Raw genomic sequence first — 18,882 nt, 5'->3', positions numbered from 1 at the left:
GTTCTTAAGAAACGTACAGATGAAAAAGAGAAAATAGCCTGAACTGCCGGGGCTCTGCAGATTGCTGTATGGAAGGCGCCAGCGAATGTTCAAGTACAACGCAAGGAACAACCCCACTAATATCAGGGAAACAGCGAAATGAAGGAACGCAGTCCTAGAGTCCATGAAGGTGAACCTGTCAGCCCTACGAAGGGACGTGTAAAAGCAAAGCGGAGCAGGAGCATAGAGTGCATATAAGAATAATTCCCCTGTCTGCAGGGCATCGGCTCCGACAGGAACAACAGTGAAGTCAACTAGCTTGCTGCTTACTTCATGCCAGTCTTCGCCTTCAGTCGCATCAATGGTGTTGTTGAGTGCCCTGTAAGCGTCTACCAATGCCAAAGCTTCTGGCTTTGTCTTAATGTCTCCGTCCGCACCACCGGTAATAGACGCGATTACGCTGTATTTCTGCCCTTTGGTGAATGTTTCCTCCGATTTCTTGCGGACAAAGACTTTCGACGGGTGGGCTGTTTTTCGAATTCCACATCGCCGAAATCGTTTCTCAGGAACGTTGACGTCATCTTCACCCACACTGACCACTTGGCAGAGTCCACGGGGAAATTCGCGCAGAGCGTCTCTATGCGAATCCGCCGAAACAATCAACAAGTTCCGCGCTTCGTTTACTACGAAGGTTTCAAACAGAGACTTTGTGGTCAGTGGCACCTTACTCCATGAAGAGGGCACAAATACTATTCTTTTCTCAAGCGTGAAGTCCGCTATGTTTTTGCGGTATACACCGCATCTCCTTCCGCGTACGAAGCCTCGAAATTCACACTGTATCTGATAATCAGAAGTACTGACAAATTTCAGTGCAATGGGAGACTGCTTAGTGATTTGGCGAAGCATACTCGTGTCTAGCAATGAGTACAGCATTACTGGTCGTGAAGTATACGATTTTGACGCCGCCATTACGGTTAACAGGGGATCCTGCGTTTTCATGCCCTTCACAAGGGCACTCAAGAGGACATATATTTGAAATGTTAGGACAATTAAACCGTTTTTGCAGTTCAGATGCATTTCTGGCAAAACTGGTGACAGAGTTTCGATAAGCAGCAGAGTATACTAATGGAAGGATTGCAGACCATCAAATTAGGGGCCTAGTAGCGTTTCAGTTTGACCTAATAAGCCTATGCTCCTCTCCAGTGACCGCGTTCTGCAACTGCGCGCCACGACAGAAAGTCGTCCTATTCTTGGCTGCTTCAGAAGTCGCGTTTCTCCTTAATGTTATTGTTTCACCTCTGCTGCCGCCTGTTGGATATTTGCGGCAGGGTATGTAACTTCTTTGCACGCTCTCTTTCGGAGGTTGAGTGGAAGGATGAGGTATTTTGAATCCCAGAGTCCTACTTTTTCTTATCCAAACAAGAAAAGAATTTTAGCTAGTGAAGAGTATAATTTTGTTGCTCCATCCAAACTTCGCCTCTAAAACGTCATTTCGTTCTCCTCCTTTAAAATAGTTGCTCTTCTCAAACAAGATCTTACTGCTGCCGATGCGGCTTAGAACACTTCAAATCAAGAAAAGTTCACCTGTGCAGTTACCTCTTCCGCAAAAAGCGTACGTTTCTCTTAGCATCACAATTAAGGTGCTCCTCTCAGTTTACAAAAGCTGTTTCTGAAGACTTCTCGATCAGTTAATGAAGTCTTTGCCGGAATGAACTCCACTTGCGGCCAACCACTCCTGACTCCCCGAAACGTGTCACTGTGTTTGGCCCCTAGCGCTCGCTGTAAGGCACACTCTCCATCAAATTAGCGAAGCAGTGAGCACGATAGCAACGAGGAGCCACTTTAAACACAAACAGTGGGGATCGAAACTGTGGCCTGTTTTCCAGCGTCGTTCGACGCCGCCAGTGAATCAATATCAATACAAAAAGAGTGAGGTGACAAAAGTACCATGGCACCACTTCCACAAATAGAGAGCTTTTGTTCGCAATGTAAAATGAGTAAAAAATTTTCCGGCTGCACAGTGCCCCCGGCCCGGGAAGGCAAGAGCACCACCCTTCTCCCGAGTCGTGCCAAGCAAAACAAAGAACAAGGCCTCAAGCTCTGCTGCTCGATTAGCTCCCCTTTTGGCTGCCCCCTCAGGCGGTCTGGTTGGGTGAGCTGCGGACGTGGCCTATGCGGGCGATTTAATGCCACCGCATTTTTCAGTTTTGAAACATGTTTTGTTCGGGAGAAATTTCAGCTGCCGTTGCGATTCACAGACCAACGGCCCCGATAGATCCGACGAGAAGATAGTAGAGCGTTGCTTTCTGCTGGGCCGACTTCAGGTTAGCCTCAACTAGCTCTTTGCACGACTGAAGCCGTCCCAGTAGCTGAAGTACACACTCGAGGACGGTGGAGTCCTCGCCTCTGCCCTCCCAAGATTCGCGAAGCATGCGAAGTGGCGACCTTAGCGACCGGCCGTATACCATTTCAGCTGGACTAAATCCGGTAGCTTCATGCGGTACTGAGCGAAGCGCGAACATGGTGGCTGGCAAACACACTTCCCAGTCTCGTCGGTGCTCGTAGCACAGGGCCCTGAGGACTCTTCATTACAGAATGCCACGCCTCGACGCTGTTACTTTGCGGGTGTCTGATAGAGCAGTGAATAATGCGAATCCCGCATTTCTCAAGAAAGGTGGCGGTGAGCGCGCTCGTGGACACGCTACCTTGGTCGCTCTGCAAATCGGCGGGGAAACCGATCCTAGAAAATACCTGCAATAGCCCGTCGACAACTCCCACAGAGTTCAGCTCCTTTAGGGGAATTGCCTCCGGAAATTTTGTTGCTGGGCAGATGATTGTTAGGATGTAGCGATAGCCTGATGCAGTTACAGGTAGTGGATCTACAACATCCACCACCAGGCGCCGGAACGGTTTGCTGCTCAATGGCACAAGTTTCAGAGGTGCCTTATTTTTAACTTGTGATTTTCCCACCCCTTGACATGCGTCACACGTCTGCACAAATTTCTCAACATCTTTAAGACACCCTGGCCAATAAAATTCTCTCAAATGCCGGGCCTTTGTTTTTTTTTTTTGATGCCGGATGGCCGGACCAGCCGCTCCCGTGTCACAACTTTAGGAGGCTAGCCCGATATCTTTGTGGCACCACTAGCTGGTCGTGATGCACGCCTTTGCTGTCTTTGTGCTGCCGATACAGTGCTCCTGCCCGCCGCTTCAGAAGGATGTTTTTTTCCGCGAACCCCTCACCGACATGTTGACTCAAATCCTGGAGAGCGGCGTCGTTTTCCTGCTCAGCTGGGATGGTCTCCCGGTCTACTTTAATCAGCTCGGGAACGCCATCCATTAAGGGGGGGCACTAGAGAAATTTCGAATCCGTCATTGTCCTCACTAGGTGGCGCAACAGGCAGCTCATCCGCGAGAGCCATGGTCCTTGCATCTACCGCGGCATTTATTTCGCCGGTTGCATTTTTCTCAGCTCCCTCAGAACTCAATTGGGCCGCGATCTCACGGGCTTTGGAACGCGTCAGCGCGTGCACGGAGTGGTCGCCATTTTCTTTAGCTCGTCCTCCGAGCGGTTTTAAAAGAGGTAAGGGCAATCCTCTGGCAAGGTCGGTGACACCGCCGCTTCTGCATGCAGGACCCCAAACGGGCCCCCAATGGTGACGCGCGCGACAGGAAGACAGACACTGTCCTCCTGAACCACCTGCCGTATCCATGCGCACTCGCCAGAAAAACCTTGCGGTGAAACGAGCGAAGGGTGCATTACATCCATTGGGGCGGCGGAGTCGCGCAGGACGCGACACCGTCGCCCATTCACGGTCATTTCACGCATGTACGGCTCAAGTAGCCGCATATTTTCGTCGTCGAGGGTAGTGAGTGAAAAAACCAGCTTAGACATTCGACAGCCACTCTCGATGTGCCCGGGCTCGTTGCAGCGGAAACAGACTGCTTGTTTCCTCGCCTCGAAGGATTTAGCACGAGCCTTCTCTTTTTTTTCTTTGTCAACGTCATTTCTACCTAGGGGGCCTTTTTCGCGGGCCCCCTCACTTGCCCCTTTCGCTACCCTCGGAGGAGCCGCTCTATTCTCGATCCGTAATGGGCGCCATCCGAAATCCCTGTAGGGCTTTGTTACCGCCCGCAAGCTTTCCTTTCCTGTTTCGCGCCTCACCTGGAACTCTTCTGCGAGTTCGGCGGCGCGCTCTAAGCTTTTCTTTTCGGGCCTGTCTTGCACCCAGAGCCGCGTTTCCTCATTTAAACAGTACTGTTCTAAGCATATTTCTTCCACAACTTTGTCACGGTCCTCGTAACCCTCCGCGGCCTTGAGCCATTCGATCAGATTTGCCTTAAGACCGTAGGCAAAATCTGGGAATGACTCAGAGGGCCGCTTCCCCGTGGTTCTGAAACGTCGACTGAAGGCGTCTGCTGACGGGCGGTACCTTTTTAGCAAATTGGCCCCCACTTTATCATAATCATTTGCCTCCGCCTTTGTCAGCCGAGCAAGCACGTCGGCAGCCTCACATGGCACACCCGTCAAAATGTGCTGAGGCCAAGTTGTGCGAAGAAAGTAATGCCTTTCGCACGTGAGCTCGAAGTTCACAATAAACAGCCGGATATCCTCGCAAATTTTGAAAGGTGACATAAGGTCTTTAATTTTGGGCGGCTTTGAAGACTGGCTGCTCACCACAGAGGTCGTGCCTGCTTTTGCTTGAGCTTCAGCTAGCTTCACCTCTAGTCGCTTCTTTTCTAGCTCCACCTAATCTTTCCTCTTTTGTTCCGCCAATTCCAATTCCTGTTTTCTTTTGTGTTCCTCTAATTCCTATTTTCTTTTGATTTCCTCCCAGTGCTCCACTATCTCCTCATCCTCAAAACCCGGGTCCTCTATCGCACTGACAACCTGCAATTTCTTCATAGTTTTCCCACAATCAATCCCTAATTGCCCCGATAAGGAGATCAGGTCCATCTTACGCAGCTTTCGCCAGTCCATGACTGCCCTTAAGTGCTCGCTAATAATGTGATTGCAAGTCTCTCGAGGATATTGGTGAAAAGTAAGGTTCAAATTCGAACAGGCTACTACAACCAACGTACACTACCAGGAGAGAGAGAGAGAGAAAAGGACGGAAAGGCAGGGAGGTTAACCAGGCGATGCCCAGTTGGCTACCCTACGCTGGGGGAGGGGAACAAAGGGGAAAAAAGGAAAAAGAGCGGCAAAGAAATGAGTCTGTCAAGTGTCCATCGACCACTATGTCACAGGGACAGAGGGCGCGCACAGAAAACTTAGATTATAGGCGGGAATGCAACTCCGAGTTCCTTACGAAATTCAGGAGCGGTTTCACCGCTTTCCGTTCTCTGGAAGGTTGCGTCCAAGGCCCCAGAACGTTAGACTCTGATAAAGGACGCGAGTCCAAGCGGAGCAGAGAAGCAACTAGGCAACCGCGCTCTCGCTCAAAACGAGGGCAGTCACAGAGGAGGTGGCTGATCGTCTCGTCACAACCACACTGGCCACACGCAGGAGAGTCAGCCATTGAGATGAGATGGGAATAGGCGTTTGTGAACGCCACTCCCAGCCACAGGCGACACAACAGCGTAGTATCACTGCGGGGGAGGCCGAATGGTATATTATGTTGGAGCAAGAGGTTGAAGTGATGCGAGCGGGGTGTCAAACCTCCAGGGGCAGACCACGCCGTTACAGTCAGGTTTCGGGCGAGCAGTTGAAGGTGCCTTGCTGCGTCAGCTCTTGTCAGGGGTATGCGGACAGTGTTGGTTGTCTCGTGATCCGATCGAGCAGCATCGTCAGCTAAGGCGTTACCAACAATGCCGCTATGGCCTGGTACCCACTGGAAGATGATTTCATGGTCTTGTTCGATTGCCTGGTGATGCAGATATCGTATCTCCGCTATAAGTTGCTCATGGTCGCTATGTCTCAAGGCAGATCGAAGACATTGTAGGGCAGCTTTTGAATCACAGAAAACAGCCCATTTTTGAGGTGATTGTTGTGAGATATACTGTACCGCCGCAAGAAGTGCGGCCAACTCTGCTCCAGTAGAGGTAGTCCGATGCGAAATTTGTTGGTGAATTTGAGTCTGTCGCGCAGGAACGACCACAGCGCTAGCAGAACTAGTAGAGGTTACTGATCCATCCGTATAGACGTGAGTACGGTCCCAGTATTCGAAGTGGAGCATGGACAGTGTGAGTTGCTTAATGGCTGGCGTCGATTAATTTGACTTCTTCGCTATCCCCGGAATAGCAAGGCGCACACATGGGAGCCGCGTACACCACAGAGGAGAGGGAGGTAGTGCTGCCGGGGTGAACTGTTGTGGGATCGACGACTGTTGCGTCGTTATCACCTTCGCAAATGCAGAATGTGGTCTCTGCAGTGGCAAGTGCGCAAGGTGATGCTGTGGAATCCTTGAGATATGACGTATGTGCATTCGCAAGCAGTCTAGGACAATATAAGTAGAGATCGGGTGGTCTTTGGCGAGAGCAATGCTACCCAGTGTTGATGCGCTCCGAGGGAGACCTAGGCATGTGCGAAGGGCCTGACCCTGCACTGACTGGAGGGCACGCATGTTAGTTTTGCACGTGTTTCAGAGTACAGGTGTACTGTACCGCAAGCATCCCACAAATAGAGCTCTGTACAACTCCAGCATTGATTGGACCGACGAGCCCCATGATTTTCCTCCCAGAAATCGAAGTAAATGAGCGATAGATGTTAGCTTTTTTTTCAGTAGAGTGCAATGCGGGCTCCATGATAAATTGCGGTCGATCAGGATCCCTAGGAAACGATGAGATTTGCTGTAAGAAATGACTTGACCGTCGATGCGTACCGGATATGGAGTCATACATTTACGTGTAAATGCCACTAGCGCGCACTTTTCCGGTGAAACGCTGAGACCTTTCTTCTGGAGATAGGAAGAAGTGATTGATGCTGCCCGCTGAAGTCTTGCCCGCACCTGGGGACGCGTCACAGAGGAGGCCCAAATGCAGATATCATCGGCGTACATACACACCTGGACGGTGTTGGGGAGGTTCTCAGGGAGGGCGATGAGAGTCAGATTAAACAATGTAGGGCTAAGGACACCGCCCTGGGGCACGCCACGGTAGGTGTAATGCGCAGGCGTCGGGCCATCATCACATTGGATAAAAAATGATCTTTTGGACAGATAGCTCTCTATCCACGCAAACATCCGACCACCGATGCCCACAGTTTCCAGCGCATCAAGGATGGCCTCATGGGTCACGTTGTCGTAGGCACCTTTTACATCCAGAAAGAGTGCCACTGACAAACGTTTCAAGTGCTTCTGTTGTTGAACCGTGGATACGAGGTCAACGACGTTCTCAATAGAAGAGCGACCCCGCCTGAAGCCAGCCATAGCGTCGGGTATATTTTGTAGTGTTCGAGGTACCACTCAAGGCGCGACAAAATCATTTTCTCCATGACCTTTCCTACGCAACTGGCCAAAGCTATTGGCCTATACGATGACAGCTCGAGTGGAGATTTCCCTGGTTTTAGTAGGGGTATCAATCGACTCGATTTCCATTCTTGAGGAACAGCACCGTCGAGCCAAGAGTCGTTGTAACGTTTGAGGAGCTCTTCTCGCGCGTCGTGGCCAAGGTGGCACAGCGCAACATATGTGATTCCATATGGCCCTGGTGAAGACGAACGCCGACATCCTGCAAGAGCAGCGTCGAGTTCCTCGCGAGAAAAAAGGACATCCATGGCTGAGACCCGTGAGGCAGGAGGAACACGCCGGGAACTCGAAGCAGTTGGTACACCAGCAATTTTCCTGCAGTAGTCCGTTGCTACCTCAGACTGCTGTCGATCTTGATAGACAGCCAACGCATAGAATGGTTGTCTTTGTTGCGGAAGCGTACGGAGGCCCCGCACAGTACGCCATATGAGGGACACGGGCTTGCGGGGATCCAAGTGCTGACAAAAGGACCTCCAGCGCTGGTTCGCCAGCTGATCCAATCTTCGTTTGATTTTTTTCTGCGTACGTCTCGCCTCCCGTAGATCATTTAAGCACTTGGTTCGTCTGTATCGCTTTTCTGCTCGCCGCCGAAGAGCACGCAGACGTTCTAGTTCAATATCGAAATCACTGCGTATTCTTGAGGACGTGATGTGACTTCTCGCAACGTTCATAGCATTAGCTATAGTGTGCTCCAGCCTGCCAGTGAGGGCTTCTTTGCTCGTCTCCTCCATATGTTTTCGAAATACTGCCCAGTCGATTCGCGCGAGTTGGGCTGGGGTGGACGCACCAAGGCCGTTTATTTTGAGGTAGGTAGGAATGTGGTCACTTCCATGGGTCTCCACAACACAAAACCAGCGGACACTCCGGTGCAACGACCTTGAAACTAATGTCAGGTCCAGGCAGCTGCTGTAGTGACAGCCGCGCAGGTATGTAGGACTGCCGTCATTCATAACATATAGATCATTGTCGGCAGCAAATAACGCCAGATGCCTTCCTTTGGCGTTAATCCTGGTGCTTCCCCATAGCAAATGGTGGGCGTTAAAATCGCCAGTAATGATCCAAGGAGCACGGGTTTCTTCCATGATGGCCTTCAGCCTTTCGCAGTCTAATTGAGAGGAGGGTGACACATATGCTGCAATCAGTGTGAATTCTAGCGTTTTTGTCTTGATTAAGAAACACGCGTATTGATTGTCATTGTGAGGTGGAACTGGGCAGCAAACATACGTCATGTCAGTGCGGAGGTATACCAAGACTTGGCTGCGCTCCCCGCATGTAGGGGCGAAAAAAGATTCGTACCCGGAGAGCCTGATTGCTTCTGATAATTTGGGCTCGCAGATTACCAATATCGGGAAGTAGTTAGTGAATACGTAAGGACGAAGACTTGACATTCGCGACCTCAGACCTCTTGCGTTCCATTGGAAGATCGTGGCGCCTCTGACTTCCTCACGAAAGGTGGAAAGGTGGCCAGCCATTATGGATTAAAGTCCTTGAAGTGCTGAACCCAGGGAGTCCAGCACTAGTAAAACGCTTCGAGCAGTTGGGGATTGCAGAGCCTGTAGGAGAGGCCGAATTGCGTTGACCACGGTCTTTAAAATCACAAGGGTTTGGCGGTCTTGCTTCGGGAGCCCGTCTGCAGCGGCCGACGTGCTCAGCGATGGGAGCTTACGTGGAGGGGCCTCAGGAGGACATAATGGCGGAAGCGCTGGCGCAGGATCGGAACCTGATGACATCTGGCCACCCTTGTCCACAGAGGGCGGACGGAGCACACTGGGGCGAGGAGGAACAGGAGGTGGAGGAGGGTGAGCAGGAGGCGCCAACAGCGCGTCGTTGCGGCTGTCATTGGCAGCAGCCTGTCTGGATTTCCTCTTGCGTCGGGCACGTCTCTTGCGAACGATCGCGGCGGCTTCGCAGTGCGTCGAGTTGTCTCGGACCATTTGTCTTAGGACAGCACGCTCTTCTTTTAGCCGCGGGCAGTCTCTAGATGAGGCGTCATGGGGACCGTTGCAGTTTGAACACCTGAGAATTTGTGCTGTGCATGTCTCAGAATCATGAGGCTCGGCACACCGGGAACACACACTCGCGTTGCCGCAGACTCCGCTAACATGGCCCAGTTTCATACAATTGGTGCATTGTAGGGGCTTTGGTATGAATGGCTGTACTGCGTGACGAAAAAGGCCATCCTTCACATGTGACGGAAGGCTGTCGCCTTTGAAGACAATCTTGACACAGCGAAATTTCCCAAGACGTGAGACTCGGAGAATCACGGTGCCTTCGTTTCCTGGCTTCACAAGTATGGGCAGATCTTCTTGCGTGATCGTCTCATCGACGTCATAGATGACGCCAGAAGAAACGTCCTCGCCGAGCGGGATAACTGTACGGACCGACATGCCTCCGAGTTCAGTGATGGCCCGCAGTGATTCGAGTGCTGGCGCATGATGGACATCAACAGCAACAACGTTTTTGCGCGAGTTCACGCGAACGTCTTTAATTTCGTTCGGCACAAGGGCCTCAGGTTGCATTGAGACAGCTTGCCTGTTAAGCCGCCTCATGTTGTGGGATCGATGCGCAGGCAGGATGAGAATAGTATGCTTCGATGCTTGGCCAGTTGTCTTCTCCGTGGACTGGCTCGATGAGGAGCTGGCTCTTAATAGTCTTCTTCTGGTCCTGCGGCTCAGGTATGTCTCAAATTCACCTTCGGTACTGTCCTCGCTGAAGTACTCTATGGTATCCTCGCTGTCGGGGTCACTGGGAAGGCTGCAACGCTTCCTCGAAGAACTCGAGGAAGGAGCCGGCAGTCTGGTCGGATGCCCAGGAGGATCCTCATCCATCGCCGTATGACGGGGGCGGCGTCCCCGCAATACACACACAAAATTCAATTCAATTTCAATTCAATTCAATTTATTCTCCAGTTATACACTGGAACGTTCTCCGGGCTAAAAGGACCGACTGGGCCTTGACTGAGTCCCGGAGACGTTTACAGAGCAGCGACAGGCAGTACATACGGAGAAATACTATACAATACAAAAGTTAAACAGAGTTTACACATATAAAAAGTACATACATATATACAAAGCACACAAAAGAAGGACACTTATACAGAGTTATATAACTACAAAATGCGAGGAAGAAGGCAATTACAATTTACTAAAGTAGTCGTGTAGTTTTTTACGCGAAAAGTTATTCATATCTTTATGGCGATTTAATATAACAGGTAGATTGTGCTTTATGGACTGCAATTTATAATTGGTGCGAAAATGAGGAACGAGCCAAGGGTCGGTGTTACGGGTAGCAACATTGTGTTCGTGGCGTGTCAATGAAGATACACGTTTAAAAAAAGATTGGAACTCTTTTGTGGAAAAGAGAAATGACTTCAAGATGCGATACTCATAAAAGTGATGAATTCGGATAATATTGTAGTCAGCAAAACTATCGGCGGTGGTCAAGCCAGGATCAATATTTGCGATGTGGCGCATAATTTTCTTTTGAAGGATACTGATTTTGTTTATGTTGGTTTGTGTTGTGGTAGCCCAAACTAGATTGCAATAGTTTATTTGAGAGAAAAATCAACCATAATATACTTGAAGCCTAGCTTTTACAGGAAGTAACATTCGACAGCGGGATAGCGCGCCAGCAACGACAGAAAGCTTCTTACAGATGTGACCGATATGATTGTTCCAGTTCAAATCGCTGTGAAACGTTACGCCTAGGATTTTATGTTGTTCGACGAGTTCGATAGGTTGGCCTTGATATTGTAGTACGCTGTTCATTTTAAAAATCTTATTTCGGGCGCGAAATAATATTGCTTTGGTTTTGGTAGCATTAAGTTTAAGAAAATTAGACTGTGACCACATGCATATTTTACCGAGTATTTCATTACATTTTACAACTAGTGTGTTTGGGTCACTACCGGTAATTAGAAAGCTACCGTCGTCGGCATAAATGAAAAATTTAACTGTTTTGTCAATTTCCACTAAATCGTTAATGTACATGTTAAAAAGAACGGGGCTCAATATACTTCCCTGCGGCACGCCGCAGACAATAGGTAACAAGGAAGATTGTTGGCTGTCTAGGGATACGCATTGTCTTCTGTTACTCAGGTAGGACTCAAGCAGCATTAGCGGTTCTCCACGAATGCCGTATGAATGTAACTTGCCAAGAAGAATTTTATGGTTTAGGCAGTCAAAGGCCTTACTAAAATCAATGAAAACGCCTAGTGTAAATTGGTTGCTGTCAATGTTTTGTACAATTTCTTCTTTTATTTCCAATAATGCTGATTCTGTTGATCTACCCTTTCGAAATCCAAATTGCGCATCGCTAAGAATATGAAATTTTTCTATGAATTTTGTTATGCGGAAAAGAATTATTTTTTCAAGTCCTTTTGAAAAGACGGGAAGCACTGAAATTGGCCGATAGTTAGACATTAGGTTTTTGTCGCCGCTTTTTTAAATTACCGATACTCTGGCTACTTTCATGGCGTCTGGAAATGTATGTGTTGCAATTGCCAAATTAAATATGTGGACAAGCACAGGAGTAATATATTCAAGGACATATTTGATTGGCTTGATTTGCAAGTTATCAAAGTCGAGGGCTCTACTGTTTCTAAGGTTCAGAAATGAACTGAAAACTTCAGATACATTTGTTGGTTCGAAGAAAATACTTCCCAAAGGAACGTTAGTGATATTGACTGTGTTTTGGGGCACGTGTGTGGCATTACTGATTGGCCCTGCTATATTTACGAAGTGATGATTAAAATGGTCAGCAAGCTCTTTTCCAGATAAGTTTTCATTGGCATGTAATATGAATTTCGGGGCTTGATCAATGTTTCCACGATTTAAGACCCTATTTAATATTTTCCAGACAGCAGTGGGGTGCTTTCTAGAAACATCGGCGAACAGCTGCTGGTAGTAGGTCATTTTCGCTTGTCGTAGTGTAGAATTTAACTTATTCCTAGTAGTCTTAAATTCTTTCAATGCCATTTCTGACCTTGAGAGCAGAAATCTGTGGTAAAGACGGTTTTTGTTTCTGATCATGCAGATATGCTCGTGTGAAATCCAGGGTTTTCTATGCTTTTTCGATCGCTTACTAGTTTTTAGAGGGAAATGCTTAGCGTAAATACGTGCGAAGCCTTCAATAAATTTGGAATACGCTTTGTTGACATCATTCTCGCCGAGAACAGTAGACCAGTCATGTAAGCTTATCTCATATTTGAACGCTTCGAGTGCCGTATCAGAGACAGGCTGGAAACAGAAGGCCTCGTTATGAAATGCATATTTCCTGGTGTTACTGGAGTAGAACATAAAGATCGGACAGTGGTCGCTATTATCGGAAGTTATAGTGTTGGCGTCTGAAATACTGGTTTCCATATTTGTAATGAGAAGATCAAGGGCAGATGAGCAACTGGGAGTAATTCTTGTGGGACTCGTAATGACGTTTGAAAAACCAGATGACTGCAGCGTAGTTACAAGATCATATGTTCTGTTATTGTCTTCAAGGATATTGATGTTAAAGTCACCAGCACAAATAAGATGGAAGTTGTTTAGTGAAACATATTGCAGAAAAACATCGAAAAACTTCAAGAACTCGTTAATATTCCCATCAGGGGGCCGGTATAAAACAGATATCACTTCACCTCAGCTCCTCAAAGTCAGTATCTCATATTCATTCGTGATAAGGCTAAATTCTGGTATCACAGTGCACTGCGCACATTTTTTAGCATAAATTGCCACACCACCACCTCTCCTATTTTCTCTATTTATGAAATAATGATTGTAACCATCAAGGAGGAGTGGATTACAGTTTTCTTGATACCACGTCTCCGATATCATTATGATATCAAAGCAAAATTGGAATTGACTTAGGAAGCATACTATCTGGTCGTGTTTGTTTGTAGCTGAGCGGGCGTTGAAATGCAAAACAGACTTATGCGAGGGGTCTTGAAGGTTAAGATGATTGGGAAAGACAAATTCAGTGTACTTCATGGTGATGGCTTACACGCAGTAACAAATGACTAGCATATTTTGTAGATATCTGCGTTATGCAGAATCTTAATGACAGGTGCACCTTCACACTTCCTTGCAAAAATTTGGCCATTGTACACCCAAACTGACTTCCATTCATGTTCGCGCTTCCTCTGTATTGCCGTTCCTAGAAGTCGTTTCAGCGACGGACACAAATGCTCATTGACATAAAATGGCTCTTTGCTTTCAATGCCGATGTCTTCGTTTGTCAAACGCAGGCGTTTCGCTTTTGTTAATGCAGCATCTCGCTTTGACCGGGATTTAAACTGAACTAAAATGTTGTGCTTATCAGGGTTCCGAGTGGGCACACGATGACATGCCTCAATGTCACTTTCTGTGATTTCCTCACTTATGGCACGGCCAATTTGTGAAACAATGCTAACAACATTTTCATCCTCAAGCTTTGTTACGCCCTGAATTTCGAGGTTCTTATTCCTGCTGTATTGTTCCATGTGAACAATGCGAGTATCATGCTCTCGATGCCTGCTTTCCAGATCCAAGATCTTGGCCTCCAGGGCCTCGTTTTCAAGTACTACCTTTTGTTTTTCTGATTCTAGAGCTTTCACCTTAGTTTCCAGCTCGTTAATTGACGTATAAGCAAACTCCAAACTGTCTTTCATGTTGTTTATCTCGGTCTTCAGTTCCCGGATTTCAGCTCTGCAATCTCTTTCTAATGCTTCTTTGTAGGATTTCAGTTCTTGTTTGCATTCTTCTTTAAAGCGAGCAAATTCTGCCTTTAGTTCTTTTTCCATTTTCGCTAGATCTTTCGTCATGCTCGGTACAACAAAAAGTGATCAAAATACAACACACTCAGTACAAAACGTTGGCAGCAGCGACTTGGCAGCGGCGACGGCAGTGGTGGCTTAGTTACGCAACGCTGAGCACTTTTCTGCTTCTTCACTGCAGATAGCCTATCTGGGAAGCTGCAAGCCGGACCCACCACCAGTAGAGCTGTTCGCACGTGCTCACAAGCAACTGACCTGGTGCGATATCAACAGTCATCAGAGGGCGCGGCCGTCAGCGATTCCTATCAACGGCATTGTAGGCGGAAACGTCACAGCTTCGCAACTACAAAAGGAGACATCCATGGTCCCACCGGTTCACTTGGCAGCGGCGACGGCAGTGGTGGCTTAGTTACGCAACGCTGAGCACTTTTCTGCTTCTTCACTGCAGATAGCCTATCTGGGAAGCTGCAAGCCGGACCCACCACCAGTAGAGCTGTTCGCACGTGCTCACAAGCAACTGACCTGGTGCGATATCAACAGTCATCAGAGGGCGCGGCCGTCAGCGATTCCTATCAACGGCATTGTAGGCGGAAACGTCACAGCTTCGCAACTACAAAAGGAGACATCCATGGTCCCACCGGTTTACTTGGCAGCGGCGACGGCAGTGGTGGCTTAGTTACGCAACGCTGAGCACTTTTCTGCTTCTTCACTGCAGGTTGGTTATTCTTGATAACTTATCTTGGATATTTCTGGTTATCATTCTGTCGTCATGCACTAAAAACACTAAAATACACTAAAAAAACACTGGAGACGGATAGAAAGCGATTCCACAAGGATGCCACCAGGAAAAGCAGCAAAAATGCTAAGCCTGGCAATACTCAACGAGAGAAGGCAATGCACTCACCAAAACCGGAGCCAGGACACCACGCAGACGATCTCACTGCTGCCAACCAGTTTTTGCGACCCGGGTAGCATGGCCGGAGACCGGTGATGGGACGAGGAGGATGGGAGACTGGGTTTAGAGGAAGGTAACGAAAAACTTTATACACTTATTTACATTATTTACAAAGAGTAACTGAGAATGGCTCTCAGGGAAGGGAACGTCTTCGTCAACCGTAGTCGACTGGAGCTAGCAGGCTTCTCTCGGCCACCTCACAACCGAGTTAAATAGGGTTCGGATTTCCCAGATCCCTGGCTGGGGAATAAAGTTCGAAGAGCACTGTCCAATCGGATGGACTGAAGGGGACGCTGGTATTACCACCCACGGCAGGGGCGGTGCGGTCTATTGTATTTCCGACACGTAAGGTATTTAGCTGTCTCCGCTGATCCTGTCATGCGGCCGCGCTGCAAAAACAAGCACTAAAATATTGCACATCGAACCAGAGAGGCAGCGCGCTCTCGAAGTGGACAGTGTTCAGCGAGTGTGTTGCAGAACGGGGGAACTGCAGTTTACCTCATCGAATTATTATAGAAGTGTTGGGCACCGTTACATAGAGGCATGCTAGCGACAAATGGCCAGTGTTGGCAATTAGAGGTTGATTATCTCTCGTTGCAGAAAAATTTCGCGCAAAAAACGAGATAATAAATAGATCGGCTTCTCTGTAAGGTTCCCATGGGCGCCGAAATTCGTTTTCTTATAGGTTAATTTCTTTATATCCGTGAAGCAATATTGATTTCAAGCTACAATGAATAACAGAGAGCCGCACATTGCTTTCAGTAGAGGCTACGGGCCATGCGCATCGAGCTATCGCAAAGAGCGGGTTGACGTTGGTTGCTCCCCCATAATTTAAAAATCGGTTCGCGCAACTTAGTCGTCGTCATAGAAACCATCACTGTATACTGCAAAACACACCAGAAAAAAAAATTAATTCTATCAGCGTTTACATGAGCTCAAAAAGATTGTGGGCCCAGTGTTTTTTTTTTCACTTCAGAAACTGATTGAGGAATATTAAGTTGACAGTTTGCAAAAAAGGCAATTCTCCTTTTCAGTCTCCACGTTATCTATCGTTCTTTCAGACCGGTTACGATAAGGATCCGCTAGTGGTGGTGGTGGTGAAAATATTTGTTAGGAAGGGACAGGGAGTATGTTTCGATCAGCCCGTAAGGAAGCGAGTTAAGTTTTTTGTAAACGTCGGATGATGGCCAGTTTGGGCTGGTGGATGCTCGTCCCAAGCGGGGAATAACGATGGCACGTTGGTCGATGGTCGTATACACGGCGGTTAGCAGTACGAAGAGCATTGCGCGTCTTCGTCCACTGGCCCGGAGACACGTTGCCGGTTGGGGCAGCAATTTCAACAGCGGACCAGGCACTTCTTGGAACATGCAAAGTGCGCGGTTTCGCGTATGCATCTCGCTACACCTGAAACCCGTCGAGGCACCCCCGAATCAGCTTTACTGTCGCTGTAGCCAGTAAACAGAACCCCATCACTGCGCTGGAAAGTCGGGTGGCTTGAGAAGTTGCCGACCCTGATGATTGCCCTACTTGAGAGCTCATCCCTCCTCAACGGAAAAAGGTCGTCTGCCCTTTACGACCCTAACAAATCGTTCGCGGTGTCACTCCCCATTTCCCACGGCCTTGGACACCCTACGAAGCGCGCGATGCGCTTTCATTATTCTTAACCCCTCTAGACATCTCACGGACATGGCAGTTACCGGCGAAAGGATGAAAGAAGCCACCGGTGCCGTAGGCTTTTAGCTTAACACCTCACCGCCGAGAATGTTGGGGGACGCTTGTCGTGGACGCAACATCCCAATGCGCGCAAAAGCACAAGAGACCCGGTTCTCAACAGCATAAAAAAAAACTCGCAACAGCACAAGGAACCCGGACCTCAACTGAGAGCTGTACCAAAAACTGAAAAAGGGAGCGCTTCTCAGGAAGAAACCTTCAAGTAAGCAAATACAAGCACAATCGTTAGCTTGCATATTTCATTAGAGGCAGACAAACAAATGGAACCCTCTGGTAAGCTCATGAAAAAAATCATAGGTAAATGCAACAACACGGCAATAAATACGGAATGCAGAGAACGTATGCCTGCAGAGTTTACACGAAGTTGCATACACATCGCAACATGATCCCGACAAGGGCAACAATAACATTATAACACGGTGCTCTTGGGTGCTCTTAATGACATTATAGCACGGTGCGATTTGTCAGACGGGAATGATATGTCACCGCAAAAGAAAACATTTCACACAAGACAAAATCAGCACACCAGCATGGCTCCGTCCATTCATTATGAGAGTATATTAGCTCTGAACTGTTCAAGTTCCCCTACTCTCACCAGCCGCCCCATCGTCTGCTCGACCCTCAGCGTATATTTACGCTTATCGCGACCTGGCAGTGGCAGAGTGGGTTAAGGCTGTGGACATTGGGCGTTTGTCACTTTCCGCCAGGATCGAACGCGCCGTCTGATCGCGTACATTTGAATATTCCGTGTTTGCAGCGTGCACAATTCTCGCATTCGTCCCGTTTTCCGGTTGTGTCACTCATCTTCTGCCTCGGTGAAGCCGCCGACTGTTTGCGCATATGGGTCGCAAGCCTCCGCGAAAAGCTCTAAACGCCCTTTTCCAGAGGGCCCCCTGGAATTTGGCATGGTCAGCTGAACCAATTCCTCATCAGCGACCTCTGTGATTGCGGTCCACCTGTTGGGCAGACCCGCAAGGAGATCGCAGTATGGACCTCGGTTCGCCCCTATCAGCGGCAGTGTAATTTCGCATCTCTGAGCACATGGGGCGAATTCGCCATCGCCACTGCTCAAAATCTGCTCATTTTCCACTAAGCTTATCGCGGCAATACACGAGTCTGGGGTTTCGGCTCGGAACAGGCTCGCATACCAAGCTGTGCTGCTGGCTTCTGTGACGCCGCTGCGAGTGCTGCGCACGCTGTTTTAAAGCACACGCCACTTTCTCCAAACCCTAATTGGCATACTGGCGCTTCAGTTGGCAACAAATGGTCGCACTGGGCACCTCGGCGGGCCGAGCATTTCATGTCGTTGCGCTGATCAGTGCCATTAGAATCGCCAATGACATGCTCCCCTGCCTCACAGCACTCGACCTGCACAGTGGATCATAGGTCGACTTTTTCGCAGTCATAGCCGTGGACCTCATCTCCACCATGGGAATTAAGCACTGCTGGTCTGTGTGAACATATTGGCTGACTCCACAACTTGCGGCTCCTCGACGCTAACGATAGCTGCACTGTTTCCAGGAACCTGTGATGCCTCTTGTCTGTCTCAATAGGAACTGACTGAATTCCGCAGCTGTTGTCCTCTTTACTCGCCACACCCCGGCTCCGGCAGTACACACGCAGCTCTCCGTGACCGTTACATTTCAGTTATCTTCCTCTGCTGCCGTAGGTTCTCTTTGGCTATTGCTAATTGGAGCTCGCTCTCTGGCTCGCTCGGCCTCTGACATTTGCACTCGCTCCTGGCCATGCCGATACCCACAGCCATACCCACTCCGCCAAATGTATGTAGCCACTTGCCTTGGTTTTTTCTAACCTTGCGGCACTTCATGGCACTTGCTGCGCAGCAGCGGCAGGTTGCGTCCTTAGGCGCAGATGTGTGGTCGGCAAAGAGCTCGCAGCAGACCCATCACGTCATCCCGGCCCAACAGCAGGTGCCGCCTAAGTCCCACGCTTCGGTCCAGTCGGCGAAGTTTCGCTCACTCCTCGGCGCTGTCGTGGATTCTTGGCTC

The 18,882-nt window shown here is 48.8% G+C and overlaps 1 pseudogene; it reads right to left on the bottom strand.

The window, feature by feature from the left end:
* Positions 1 to 3,553: 3,553 nt before the first annotated feature.
* LOC149343410 (uncharacterized) lies at positions 3,554 to 4,960 on the bottom strand (annotated as a pseudogene).
* Between the last annotated feature and the right edge of the window lie 13,922 nt (positions 4,961 to 18,882).

This window comes from Amblyomma mixtum, chromosome 5 (genome assembly GCF_055824585.1).
Source record: "Amblyomma mixtum isolate Tamu chromosome 5, ASM5582458v1, whole genome shotgun sequence".
Taxonomy (NCBI): Eukaryota; Metazoa; Arthropoda; class Arachnida; order Ixodida; family Ixodidae; genus Amblyomma; species Amblyomma mixtum.
This window is presented reverse-complemented; position numbering and strand designations above follow the sequence as displayed.